We start from the raw sequence: 13,989 nt of genomic DNA on the forward strand, positions 1-13,989 counted from the left end.
ACGGTCGGCAAGCAGATTCAGGTCCGGTTCACATAGTTTCATATATTGAACAAATCGGACATGGCGCGCCATGAATGCAAGATCGGACCGACATGCTACTCCGGCAAGCCACCTCCGGGATCTGACCAACAACGAACCACCGCCATGTTCCTACACAGGGAGGACCACCAAAGGGGAAACCACTAAAATGCCCAGCGGCAAGGATCGAAAGAACCCCGCCACGTGGCCCAAAGCAACTCCCTCCGACTGCTCCACCGACAAACCCGCGCTGATAACCAATGTGCCTTTGCTTGAGGAGAGGGAAGCGAAACAAGAAACGTGAATCCATCAAAACCAATTTTGCAGCAGATCCTCCACCCCAACAGGACACCTACCAACAAAAGGATGCATACCCGCCACCTGTCCGGAGAGATACCTCCTCCCCCCGAACCCCAGGCTATCACAGTCCCCATACCGGCACGCCGAGCCGAGGGGGGGGGGCCCTCAAGCCTGAATTGACACAGCATGCCCACCCCACAAGTTCCCCCGACATGCCGCCAACAATACCCCTCCACTTGCAGGCCCCAGCCCCGCCTGCCCAAAACTGATACCCAGTCCGCGTAAAATCAGGAGTGTGCCCTAAAGACTGACGTCCATGCGAGCACAACTCAAGGACAGCCAAACAGCAAAGCGTGGGCAGAAATGCCCATTGCACCGCCGCCCGACCAGTCCCCTATTGACCCAACCTGCTTCCCCAGTAGCAACCAGGTAGTGGACCGACTCCGACAAAGAACTGTCGCCCTTGCCAGAATCCCAAATGCTAGCACCAGTCATGAATCGTCCGCGAAAGGAAACTATCCCACGGTTCCCCCCAGACTGCCCGTGCACCGCCAACTCACCTCCACCAGAGTAAACCTCCCCATGGAAGCAAAGTCTCGCAGCACACACCCATCCACGTGCTTCCCCACACCGCCAGGCGAGACGCGCCCTTAACAATCCTCCACAACCCACGTAAACCGCACAATTTCCCCCAATCCCAAATGAAGCCCAGATCCCAGTTTAGTGGCCACCGTACCCCACCGCCAGTTGAACACTGGCGGGCCCCTCCCCTAAGGGCCCAGCTTGAGGCCTACTCCGCTAGGGAACCACCAACGGCGACTCCGCAGGAAGCAGAGACTCGAGAGGGACCTTAAACCCGTGAAAGTACCCACCACAGGCCCCCCCATGACCCCTACACAAAAACCGACCAACAATTACAACCCCTGTGCCCACCTGGAGCCCAAAAGCAATGCAGCCAGCAGCCCGCACCACTCGCCCCTATCCCTGCGAGCAGACCCCAGCCCTAACGGCAAACAGAAAGTGTACAAAGCACATAGAGGATACTTACCGGGCTGCAGCGGACGCACCAGTCCCCCCAGCCGCTGCCTGTTGTTCCACCGCCGCAAACCGTCCAGCTGACCAGTCCCACCGCTCCCCTTCAGACTGCCTGAGACATGCCAGAGCCGTAAAGCCCCGCTGCTGCTCCAGACACCCTCTGAGCAGTTTCCCGCCAGACCGTGCCGCCATCCGCCGCCAGCTCCAGAGAGGACCTGGACTGGGAACCGCTGCAAAGGGCCCGCAGCTGTCCCTGGCACTCTCCCAGCAGCTTCCCACCAGCCCATGGCGGAGGCTGCCACCCCCTTCCAACAGGACCGGACCGGGAACCGCCGTAGCCACGCCGTGCCCCCCCTCCCCACCGGAGCGAGAAGAGGAAGCCGCCCGCCATGCAGGCCGAGACGCTCCTCCCCGCATACCTCAGGAGCTCCCGCAGTAGAAAGCGACCGGGACACCGGCCGCCCAGGATGTCATGGCCGACTCCCGCCGATCCGGGACCCCTTGGCAGAGCAAGGCCTTCCGAGGGTGCCGGGGAAATTGAAGAGAAGATGGAGGAAGGGAAGATTTCCAAGATTTCCCCAGCTCTTCAGACCTCTGACTGGCAATCTTCCCAGACAAGTTTTGGAAGACCCCCTGCAGCTCCTCCCAACCCTGACCTAGACCCAATCAGATGAGTTCTGCTGCTTATACTTCCAGCCAGCCCCTGAAAACCCCCACCTAGACTGATGCCTCTTTAACCGCTGTCATGCCGACCCTCCGTCCATTTCTTTGTGCATTTTACTCCGGGCCTTCCTTTTCCTCCCTCACCAAAATGCAAAATACATTTTTACATAAAAACTTTCTAATTTCTGTTTGTATTACATTTTTTTATTTAATTGTGGGTCTCTATGCAATGCAGGCAGATCATAGCTGGTGGGAGGGTCTAGCAGGGTACTGTACATAGCTGCCTGAAAACATTACAGCAGCCTGCCTCAGTACTCCCCTTAAGACCCCTCAACCCTGATGCAAGCAGTGGGCTGGCTCTTAGAAGGAGTTATGTAAATATCAAATTGTGTTAATGGCTGGAAGTCAATCTGGAGGAGAGGACGTATCTAAGCAAGCTAGATTTTCATGCAGACCTTCTTGGGTAACACCCACATGTGATGTTGAGCCTCCATAACTGAAAGAACTGAACTCCTATGAATGAAATGGGTGGGTTAGGGACATTTAGACTGGGCAGGAAGGCACTAGAGGATGCTGGGGGCCCTTTATCCACAAAATTAGGCAGGCTCTCAGTTTCTAATACTCCTAATACACACTCTTAGGATATCTACGATAATGGTCTGGTATGGATTTTAGGGGACCCCATGTCATTTGTTTGTTTTAAGATGGGGTTACCCTCAAAATATAGAACAGACCCTCATCCAGGCATGAAGTCTATCCTGTTGGGAATGGGGGTCAGCAAGTGTGCACCCCTATTCATGAACCATACAAAGTCACATGCCCTCAACACTGGAGGAGTACCTTACTAGGGAAAAGAAAAAAGAGATTTGGACTATATAGGCCAAACACGGAGAAAAAAGGTTATCTATAAAATCCAAAAATTTTATAGTATAAAAAGCCTATACAAAATCTATGTATTTTAATGATTTAATGATTAAAAACACTTATAAAGCAGTGCATATCCGCTGTATGTCTTCATTCACTGATAAATGTTAAATTGCTTTACAAGGTTTAACCACTTTACCTCCGCTCACATGGAGGCTACTGCGGCACTTTGCCACTATCCCGTCCAGCGACGTAGACCTACGTCGCTGGACTCCTCCCCCTGTAGGCTGCGCTCGCGCACCGCCGGAGGCGCGCTCCCGCTGTTTTCATTCACAGCGGGAGTCGGGCCAGGGGAGGAGCAGTGGCGATGGCCGCTGCTCTTACCCGATCGTCGGGGATCGAGTCTGGAGATCCGCCCGCTGTGTGTAAACAGAGCGGGCGGATCTCCATAGTGACAGGGAGTGACAGATCGGAGTGTTCAGCATAGCTGGACATCCGATCTGTCCCTGTCTCACAAAGTCACCCCCCCCCCCCCCACACGTCAGTAAGCACCAGGCATACATTAACCCCTCCCTCTCCAATAAAATTAACCCCTTCACTGCCAGTGTCATTTTTACAGTAACAGTGCATATATATAGTATATATATACTGCAGTAATGTCACTGGTACCCCCAAAAGTGTCAAAAATGTCAGTCAAGGGTCCGATCTGTCTGCCGCAATGTCTCAGTCCCGCAAAAAAAAATCGCAGATCGCCGCCATTACGCGTTAAAAAAAAAAACACCAAAAATGACAGAAATCTTTCCCGTAGTTAGTAAACGCAATAACTTTTGCGCAAACCAATCAAAATACGCTTATCGTGATTTTTTTTTACCAAACATAGGTAGCAGAAAACAAATTGGCCAAATATTTTAAAAAAATTAGATTTTTACATTTTTTTGGGGGGGAATTTCATATAAAAAAATGTGAAAAATATTGTTATTTGTTTATAGCGCAAAAAGTAAAAATCGCACAGGGGATCAAATACCACCAAAAGAAAGCTCTGTTTGTGGGAAAAAAAGGACGTAAATTTCGTTTGGGTACGGCGTCGCGCGACCGCGAAATTGTCAGTTAAAGTCGCACAGCGCCGAATCGCAAAAAGTGGCCTGGATGGAAGACAGCAAAATCCTCCGGTGGTAAAGTGGTTAATGCTGATAAAGAGGTCTTCATGTGTCAATGTGTTTCGCCTGAATTAGCTTCATCAGGACTCAATAAAACAATACAGCAATCATCTACATCAGGGTTTCTCAACCAGGGTTCCTCCTGAGGTTGTCAGGGGTTCATTGAGCAATAAGCAATTTCTGCCTCTCAGATAAGTTTCCAATGACACCATTGTTCCTTTTATCTATCTGTAAGGTGGCAATTCTTCCCAATGATGACAAGAGTAAGGAGCATTCTTCCCACTGACTGTCACACGAATGTGTCATGAGTTGCAGATTTTTAATTTTCAGCAGGGGTTCCCCCGAGACCAGAAATTTATATCAATGATGTGACTGCTGACAAAAGCAGCAGGATGAATTCTGAAGTATTTCGGGCAATATTATCTGCTCATATTCAGACAAATGCTTTAGAACTCATTGGACGACGCTTCACAGTGCAGATGGACAATGACCCGAAGCAAACCAAAGAGTTTTTTAAGGGAAAGAAGTGGAATGTTATGCAATGACCAAGTCAATCACCTGACCTGAATCCGAATGAGCATGCATTTCACTTTCTGAAGACAAAACTGAAGGGAAAATGCCCCAAGAACAAGCAGGAACTGAAGACAGTTGCAGTAGAGGCCTGGCAGAGCATCACCAGGGATGAAACCCAGCATCTGGTAATGTCTATACGTTCCAGACTTCAGGCTGCAATTGACTGCAAAGGATTTGCAACCAAGTATTAAAAAGTGAAAGTTTGATTTATGATTGTTAATCTGTCCCATTACTTTTGGTCCCTTAAAAAGCGGGAGGCACATATACAAACTGTTGTAATTCCTACACCGTTCACCTGATTTGGATGTAAATACCCTCAAATTAAAGCTGAAAGTCTTTTTTTTTTATTTTTTAAAATCCATTGTGGTGGTGTATAGAGCCAAAAAGATTAGAATTGAGTCAATGTCCCAATATTTATGGACCTGACTGTATATCTGTCACTCTTGTATTGTATTCGTAATATTGTAATAGTTTTGTATGTACAGCATTTTTGTATAGTAAATGCACATTTATACACTGCAGAGGTCTCAGCTTCCTTGCTTGAACCGCAAAGTACCCTTGCTAGATAGATGCAAGCAAAACCATTGGGGGCTTGTCCGGGATCCGTGATAAAAGTCAACTAAAGCAGACCTGTTTTCAGACATAACAGTAAAGTAAAAGCATATTTTTACACTGCAGAGGTCTCAGCTTCCTTGCTTATACCACAAAGTAACCTTGCTAGATAGACGCAAGCAAAACAATTGGTGGCTCGTCCAAAACATCCCCCTCCCTCCCTCCCTGCAGTCTTCTGGGTTATGTCACAGGTCCCAGAAGACTGCCTGACCATTCAAGAGATTCACACCCGGCTGCAAAACTGTGCTGTCACAGCCGGGCACCCACAGTTAAAATTCAAGCTTCGGGGAGAGGACAGGGAGAGAAGCGATGGTTCGGGTGACCACATCGCTGGATCCTGGGACAGGTGAGTGTGTTTATTAAAAGTCAGCAGCTACACTTTTTGTAGCTGCTGACATTTATTAAACACAAAAACGACTGGAACTCCTTTTTAATGCATAGAATGCATTAAGGTAAAAAACCTTGAGCCTTAAGAACCACTTTACTGCGACTAAATGATCGACTTCTGAATTTAGGAGTAGGAGGTTTAAGCAAGCAGGCAAACTGGCCAAATATGGCCATTTAGCACACAATTTTGGCAAACTGCATACATTTTTGGTTCAGAACTACCTCATAATCGACCTACTTTTAAATACACTGAAAGTTGATGTGATTTCAGAATTTTAGTAGGTGATAGAAATAATTACATTTTAGTAACAATATAAGGCTCTACAATCTATGTTGTATAAATTAAAAATTGTATGTGTGTATCTCTCTAACATGACTTTGTCACAATTTTCTAAGCACACAATTTTTAACCTTGTTTTAGCACATTGTCAGATACTTCTGTTAAAAATCCAAACAATGGTGAAGAGGAATCAAACCCAAACATTGCTGACAGAATTTCTGCTCCTGGGATTCGGAGACCTTCAAGACTCTAAAATTCTTCTTTTCACCATCTTTCTGATCATTCACATCATGGCCTTAACCAGCAATATCCTTGTTGTTGCGTTGGTTGTGTTCATTCGGAGTCTTCACTCTCCCATGTACTTCTTCATCAGTCAGCTGTCCTTATCCGAAATCATCTTCACCAGTAACATTGTGCCCAACATGTTGTGGTTGATACTGGTGGGTGGTGGTAAAGTTTCCATTGCTCGATGTATTTTCCAATTCTTTTTGTTAGCTTTTCCTACGGTGGCTCAGTGTTTATTGTTGGCTTCGATGTCCTTTGATCGATATGTGGCCATATGTCAACCACTACATTACGCTGCCATCATGACCTTTGGACAGCAAGTCCAGATAGTCAGCTCTTGCTGGTTGATGGGCTTCACAGCATCCTTTATATTATATATTTTATTAGGCAGATTACAATTCTGCGGTCCAGAGACTATCAATCATTTCTACTGTGATGTTTCCCCTGTGGTAGAACTTTCATGTTCGGAAAACCCCTCTGTTGAGTTGGTGACCTCTGTGATGTGTTTTTCTCTTGTTGTTTGTCCATTTGTGTTCATCACAACCACTTATGTCTCTATTCTTCACACCATCCTGAAGATCCCATCCGCCACTGGAAGACAGAAGGCCTTTTCACTTGTAGTTCCCACCTCACTGTTGTGTGTCTTTACTATGGAAGCTTAGGATCTATATACATTTTCCCACCAAACAAAAGTTCCTTCAATATAAACAAGGGTCTTTCTTTGCTCTACACCCTGGTGACACCTCTAGTCAATCCTCTAATCTACAGCTTCAGGAATCAAGAGATTAGACATGTTATTAACAAATTTATACATCTTTAGAACAACTACCTACCAGGGTTTTCAACCAGGGTTTCATGGAAGCCGAGGGTTCCTTCAGTGGTTGCTAGGGGTTCCTTGAGCAATGAGCAAATTCTGTCTCAGATAAGTTCCCACTGACACCATTGACCTTTTGAGGTTTTTGTAAGAGGTAATTCTTCCCAATCTCCACAAGTGTAAGGAGCATTCTTCCCCCTGACCATCACACTAATGTATCATGAGTTGTAAATAGAGTAATGTTTAGCAGAGGTTCCTTGAGACTGAAAAGTTATTTCAAGGGTTCCTCTGTGTTGAAAAGGTTGAGAAAGGCTGAGCTAATGGAAAAGAGTTTCTATACAAATGATTCTGGTTCTATATTATATACAGTATATAGAGGTTGATGTGATTTGTCAGTATGTAGAGTTGAGCGGACACCTGGATGACCGTGTTCGGCGGGTTCGGCCGAACTTGAAAAAAAAGTCCGCGTCCGTGTCCCGGACTTTTTCCGAACTTTACCCGGACACCGAACCCCATTGAAGTCAATGGTGACCCGAACTTTCAGGCACTAAAATGGCTCTAAAACACCAATGGAAAGGGCTAGAGTGCTGCAAATGGCAGCAAAATGTAGTTAAGAGCATGGCAAATGCTCTTAAAAAAATCCCCTTTAAATTTGTAATTTTTAAATAGCAGATTAGAACAGCAATCTGTAGTAAAATATAGCTGAACACTGCACACAACAGACTGATAAAAATAGATTTTTTTTCTCCCTCCTCCTCCTCCTCCTCCTTCTCAGTGGGCTCAAGTGAGGGCAAAAAGATTGTTCACTGCACCACCCCCCACACAGCAAAATCGATGTAGACTGTCCCTGCCTAATCTCTCCAGCCTGTCCCTAAAATGCTCAAATAACTGTCCCTGCCTACACTCCGACCTGTCCCTGCATTATTTTCGGGCACAATTTTTCACTGTCTGTCCCTAATCATCAGCAGCCAGCACGTATGATGTGTGCTCTCTCCCTAAACTACAGCAGAATGACGCACCGCGCTGTGGCTCTCGAACTTATAAAGACGTGGGTCACATGCTTCAGATGGCCAATCACAGCTACTAATACATTAGTAGGCATGGCTGTGATGGCGCACACCAGTTAAACGCTTGTTGATTGGCTGTTGAAAGCCCGCCATTAAAAGCGCGCCATTACATACAAAACAGGAAATACAATTACCGAACACGGATTTTAAACCCGAACATACAGTAAAGTTTTCGGGTCCGTGTTCGGGTAACAAAAATCCAATTATTCGGTACGAACCCGAATAATACAGTCCGTGTTCGCTCAACACTATCAGTATGCTCAGACTTTTATTATAACAAAAGTATGGCAACTATTGATTTTGGTAGATATGAATATGTGTATGTTTTTTTCTTTTGGATGCAAGAGTACATTTGAATAAATGCGGAGCACACTACAAAAAGTAAACAATGTAGAATCCTATTTTTTCTGGTTCTAGTTGAAGTCTTTGAAGTAGTTAAAGATTCATTTTTAATGTCGGATAGCTTGGCAAAACAGATTGAGCCTTTGTTAGATTTGTATTGCTATCGAAAGAATGTCATTAATTTCCTACACTGTTGTCCCCGACACACCGGGTGACACCTGTCAGGGTCTCAGAGGTGGTAATAAAACCTGACAGAGGTTATAACCCACACTCCAACTCCCCCCCCCCCCCCCCACACACACACACACTCCTCTAAGGTTTTTTTTTTATTATTTACTGTCATTGTTTTGATCCCTCCAACAAGAGGATAGTAATTGAGGGAGAATATTTCCATGCGGACAGAGGCATATTTTGTATGTAGACATTATTTTCTCTTGAAATACACAAGTTAAATCAAATGTTATAGCGTCACAAGAATTTCGGGGCAGAGTCAAACTTTTTTTAAATGGAGAACAGACCAATGGTGCATAAATGATTGAACTGATAGGATGGAATTATTTTAATATTAGATTAGGTATGTGTTTGTAAAAACAATAATTTTTTAAAGCCAAACATTTATGTGTCAGTAAAATAAACATCAATCATTTTCTAGTGATGTACAAATATCAGCAGTTTTTGGGGCAAATATTTGATACCCTCCTCATGGTACAAATCCTTGGTCCTCCACTCTGTCCACCATAGCCATGGCTGCACGGGATTGGGAAGCTGCACAACACTGATCTGAAAAGATTAAAAAACTTTTTTTTTTTTTCAAGAAAATAAAACTTTTATTGAGAGTAAAACCGAACATTGTACAATTACCATAAACTGTATACAAAATAAAGACTTTTCGTTGCGTCATATAGTAGTACAATGAACACATAATAATCTGCAGAACAAAAAAGGAAAATATATTTAAACCCAATCGGAACATTGTAGCACCATCATATACTCTCTACAGTAGCAATAATAGGAGGAGATTTTGGAAGGGTACCACGTAAGGAAGTCAAAACAAAAGTACAGGTATTGTAGAGGCCTAACCATAGTCTATAACCTGAAAAAAACTTCCGAAATAGTGAGATACTTAGTAGAAAACACTGGGGCATGGGTAGGGGAAAGGCAAGAATGGGGGGGGGTGGGGAAGAGGGATGAGGGGTAAGGGTTAGCAGAAACAAAAGATAAGGTGGGGGAGGAGAAAAGAGGGGGGAAGGGGAAAATAGGGTGCTTCACTGTATATAGTCACCTGCAACACTCTAAATATAACGAGTTTAAACTTCAAGGAGTCTGTGCATAACCAGCTGTGGAGGGGCCAAGGCTGGGTCATCCAGCCAAGGCTGCCAGAGTGAGAAAAACTTTTTGTGGGCTTTCCTATGTTGATACGTCAGTTTTTCCCTGATTACGGAGCTATTGACCTGTGCAATCCATTGTTGCACCGTAGGAACCCTGGAGGAAATCCAGTATCTGGCTATGAGTTTACGTGCTATGTACAACAGCCTAATGACAGCCACATGGGCACTAGGGGTCAAGGATTCCACCTCCAGGGCCCCAATTAAAAAACGTTTTTGATCCGGCAGTAATAAGCACATTCCCCCCTCAAAAGAAATTATGGGAATCCTTGCATAATAGCATCTTTTGGTCCAGGATTTAGCAGCATGGACAGGACATGTGGCTGAGACTTTCTCTTTCTCTCTCTACTTCCTCCTTCTGGGGTTTCAAAGCCAACAACCCAGGGACAGGAAGTGCATACATAATATATTTACAGGCATTTACAAATTCAGACAGTCGAAGGCAGCATATTCCTACACTTGCATACTGTAGGTGAAAATGTGAAGCCACACAGCCCTGATTCAAATAGGTTTAAAAAATGTTATCGATCCAACAGAAACGAGAACACTCCACCCGTGTCTCCCTTGAATGCGCTTCATAGTGCAAGGACACACTGGGGTATGGATATGATAAAATTGAATACACAATTGGCTGGAAAATGTTTCTTTCACTGAAATACTCACCTTTATTCTAGCGTTGTGCCTCTCAGTAATTCTTTCCCACCACCAGATGTTACTAGTCTGTAAGGTTGTGTGAAAACCAGCATCATTAAACAGACATCCACTGAGCCCAGGCTGTGAAGGGCCTGCCCCTGTGGGGACATCATCACATGAGCCAGCGTTTAGAGTTCTGTATCACAGAGTCACTCACGTGCCACAATGTTCTGTGCTGCTGTAGGGACCAGCCACCAAGGCCCGCTGGAGGGAAGAAGGAAGGACCCATAATGGCACCTGACCAACCTAGAAGACACTTTGAAAAAAGCTATGTCCTTTTGGAGTAACATCACATTTCACAGTAATTAAAATTAAAGAGGAACCCAACCTAGGTGCCAAAATAAGTAAAAGAAAAATCCTTTATAAATTGTCCTTGTACGAAAATGAAAAATTGAATTGAATTTTGGGTGGCTCAAGCAAACCACACATGGAGCACTATGACTGTGTGTGTGTGTGTGTCAATGAGAATGTAAACCAACTCTGTGTATAATGGGCCCCCTGAACCTGAAGTGCCTCGGTCCCCCCAAGATCTAAATCTGGCTCTAGGTCCAGCACTGATCAGTGTATTCTGAGGGGGGAGGAGTCCTGCTATCAGAGTACAGTGACACAGCAGGCAGGATTCCTCCATGCACATCAAATGTATGGATGGGGGAATCGGAGCAGTCATTTTCATTCAACCAGCTAGCTGAACAAAGAAAGCTACATAGTTACATAGTAGTTGAGGTTGAATAAAGACAACAGTCCATCCAGTTCAACCTGTGTAGGTGTGTTTGGACGCAATCATCTCTCATACCCTTGAATGTTCTGATCCATGAGATGTATGTCCAAGAGTCTTTGGAAAGCCACCATACTTCCCGCAGAAACCACCTCTTGTGGTAGAGAATTCCACAATCTTGTAGCCCTAACAGTAAAGAACCCCCCACGTTGCCTGAGGTTAAAATGCTTCTCCTCTAATCGCATTGTATGCCCTCGAGTCCTCATGCAATCCTTTTGACTGAATAGCTTTTTTTCTATGCTGAGATCACCATTGAGGTATTTATAAATTGCTATCATGTCCCCTCTCAGGCGTCTCTTCTCCAGGGAGAATAAATCAAACGATTGCAGACGCTCCTCATAATTAAGGTCCTCCAATCCCCTAATTAGTTTAGTTGCCCTTCTCTGGAGTCTCTCCAGCTCCAACACATCCCTCCTGAGGACTGGCGACCAGAACTGGACAGAATACTCCAGATGTGGTCGGACCAGAGTTTTATAATGTGGAAGGATTATAGTCTTATCTCTGGAATACATCCCTTTCTTTATGCATGCTAATATTCTGCCGGCTTTGGCAGCTGCTGCTTGACATTGCATGCTATTGCTTAGTCTATCCTCTACCAAGACTCCCAGATCTTTCTCCATTTTTGATTCCCCCAAAGTTCCCCCCCCCCCCCTAAAGTGTATTGTGCTTTTATGTTTTTAGACCCCAAGTGCAAAACCTTACACTTCTCCACATTAAACCTCATTTGCCATGTCGTTGCCCACTCTGTTATTTTGTCCAGGTCATTCTGTAGGATATCTGCTTAACCGCTTGCCATCCACATACTGCATGAATACGGCGGCAAGGTGGGTTTCCTGCACAGGATCAAGAACCTGTACGTGATCCTGCACTTCCGGGACTGGGGAGCGCACGCACTACCCGCTCCCGCTGTGATGGGACACAACAGGAGCCAATCAGCGGGTCCGGCGGACTCAAAGTCCGCCGGGACCCGCTGATTATCCAGGAAAGAAGCAGAACAGTGGTCTGCCTATGTAAACAAGGCAGATCGCCGTTCTGTCAAAGGGGAAGGTACTGATGCTGTGTTTCTGCTAAGCAGGAACACGGAACTTTGCCTTCCCTTAGTCAAAGTACCTCCCACACTGTTAGTAAGTAAAACTTAGGAACACATTTAACCCTTTAATTGCCCCTGATGTTAACCCGTTTCCTGCCAGGAAGGGGTTAACTGTGTCCCAGCACAATGACAGTGCATATTTATTAGCACTGATCACTGTATTAGTGTAACTGGTCCCCAAAAGAGTCAAAAGTATCAGTTAAGTGTTCAATTTTTCCGCCGCAATATTGCAGTCCCGCTATATGTCACTGATCGCCGCCATTACTGGTAAAAAAAATAAATAAATAAATAAAAAAAACATTTTTTTTCAAAATTGATAGTTTTATTTTGTTTGTAGTGCAAAAAAAAAAAAAAAAAACGCACAGGTGATCAAATACCACCAAAAAGAAAGCTCTATTTGTGGGAAAAAAGGACATAAATTGTATTTGTGTACAGCATCGCACGACCGCGCAATTGTCAGTTAAATTAACTGGGAAAAAACTCCGGGAAAATCTTCCGGAGAGGAGCTCCAGGCCTCCCCCCAAAAATGAATACAATGCTGTAGCTGCTGACTTTTAACCACTTATGGACAGGAAGGTTTTATCCCCTTAATGACCAGGCCATATTTTGCGAATCGGTACTGCGTTGCTTTAACGGACAATTGCGCGGTCGTGCGGCGCTGTACCCAAATAAAATTGATGTCCTTTTTTTCCCACAAAAAGAGCTTTCTTTTAGTGGTACAATATTTGATCACCTTTGCGATTTTTATTTTTTTGCGCTATAAACAAAAAAAAGCGATAATTCTGAAAAAAAAAAAAAAAAACAATATTTTCCACTTTCTTCTATATAACATTCCCAAAAAAATGTAAAAATCTAATTTTTTTTAACATTTTAGGCCAATTTGTTTTCTGCTACATATTTTTGGTGAAAAAATAGCAGTAAGCGTTTTTTTAATGGTTTGCGCAAAAGTCTACTAACTATGGGAAAGATTTATGTCATTTTTATTGTTTTTTTTTTTTTTTTTAACTAGTAATGGCAGCGATCTGCGATTTTAGCAGGACTGCGACATTGCAGCGGACAGATCGGACCCCTAACTGACATTTTTGACACTTTTGGGGGGACCAGTGACATTACTACAGTAATCAGTGCTAAAAATATGCACTGTTACTGTAATAATGACACTGGCAGGGAAGGGGTTAACACTGTGGGTGATCAAGGGGTTAAATGTTTACCTAGGTGCGTGTTTCTAACTGTATGGGGCGTGGCTTGTGGAATGACCATAGAGATCTGTGATCCTATATAGAAGGATCACAGGGGCTCTATGATCATTGCAGGGAGAAGAACGGCCAGCTGTGTTTACAACAGCTGCCCGTCCTTCTCTCTCAGCGGGGAGCGATCGCAGGTGCCAGACGGCAATCGGAGCCACCTGCCCCGTGCAGTGGAGTCTCCGCTGGCAAGTGGGGGCAGGAGTGCGCGTTCGCCCCCAAGCTTCAGGCGCGCGACCGACGTAGACCTACATCGTTTCGCGCAGGAGGACCGCCCTGCCGCAGAAAATTGGCAGTGGACGGTCCGGAAGCAGTTAATATAAGGACACTTACCTGTCCAGGGATCCAGCAATGTCCTCACCCGAGCCGAATCGGCTTTGGGTGCAGGCGCCGGCATCTCAAGTA

General features: G+C 45.1%; 1 long non-coding RNA gene and 1 pseudogene across 2 annotated transcripts in view; both read left to right on the forward strand.

Annotated features, from left to right (window-relative positions):
* The window catches only part of LOC309552384, an 879,384-nt gene that overhangs the window by 562,758 nt on the left and 302,637 nt on the right, over positions 1-13,989 (forward strand). The gene's annotated exons all lie outside the window — the stretch shown is intronic.
* Positions 6,066-6,994, forward strand: LOC309554727 (olfactory receptor 6Q1-like; annotated as a pseudogene). Its single transcript has one exon. The product of its transcript is annotated as an olfactory receptor 6Q1-like (transcript).

This window comes from Pelophylax lessonae (genome assembly GCF_965119305.1).
Source record: "Pelophylax lessonae genome assembly, chromosome: 4".
Classification (NCBI taxonomy): domain Eukaryota; kingdom Metazoa; phylum Chordata; class Amphibia; order Anura; family Ranidae; genus Pelophylax; species Pelophylax lessonae.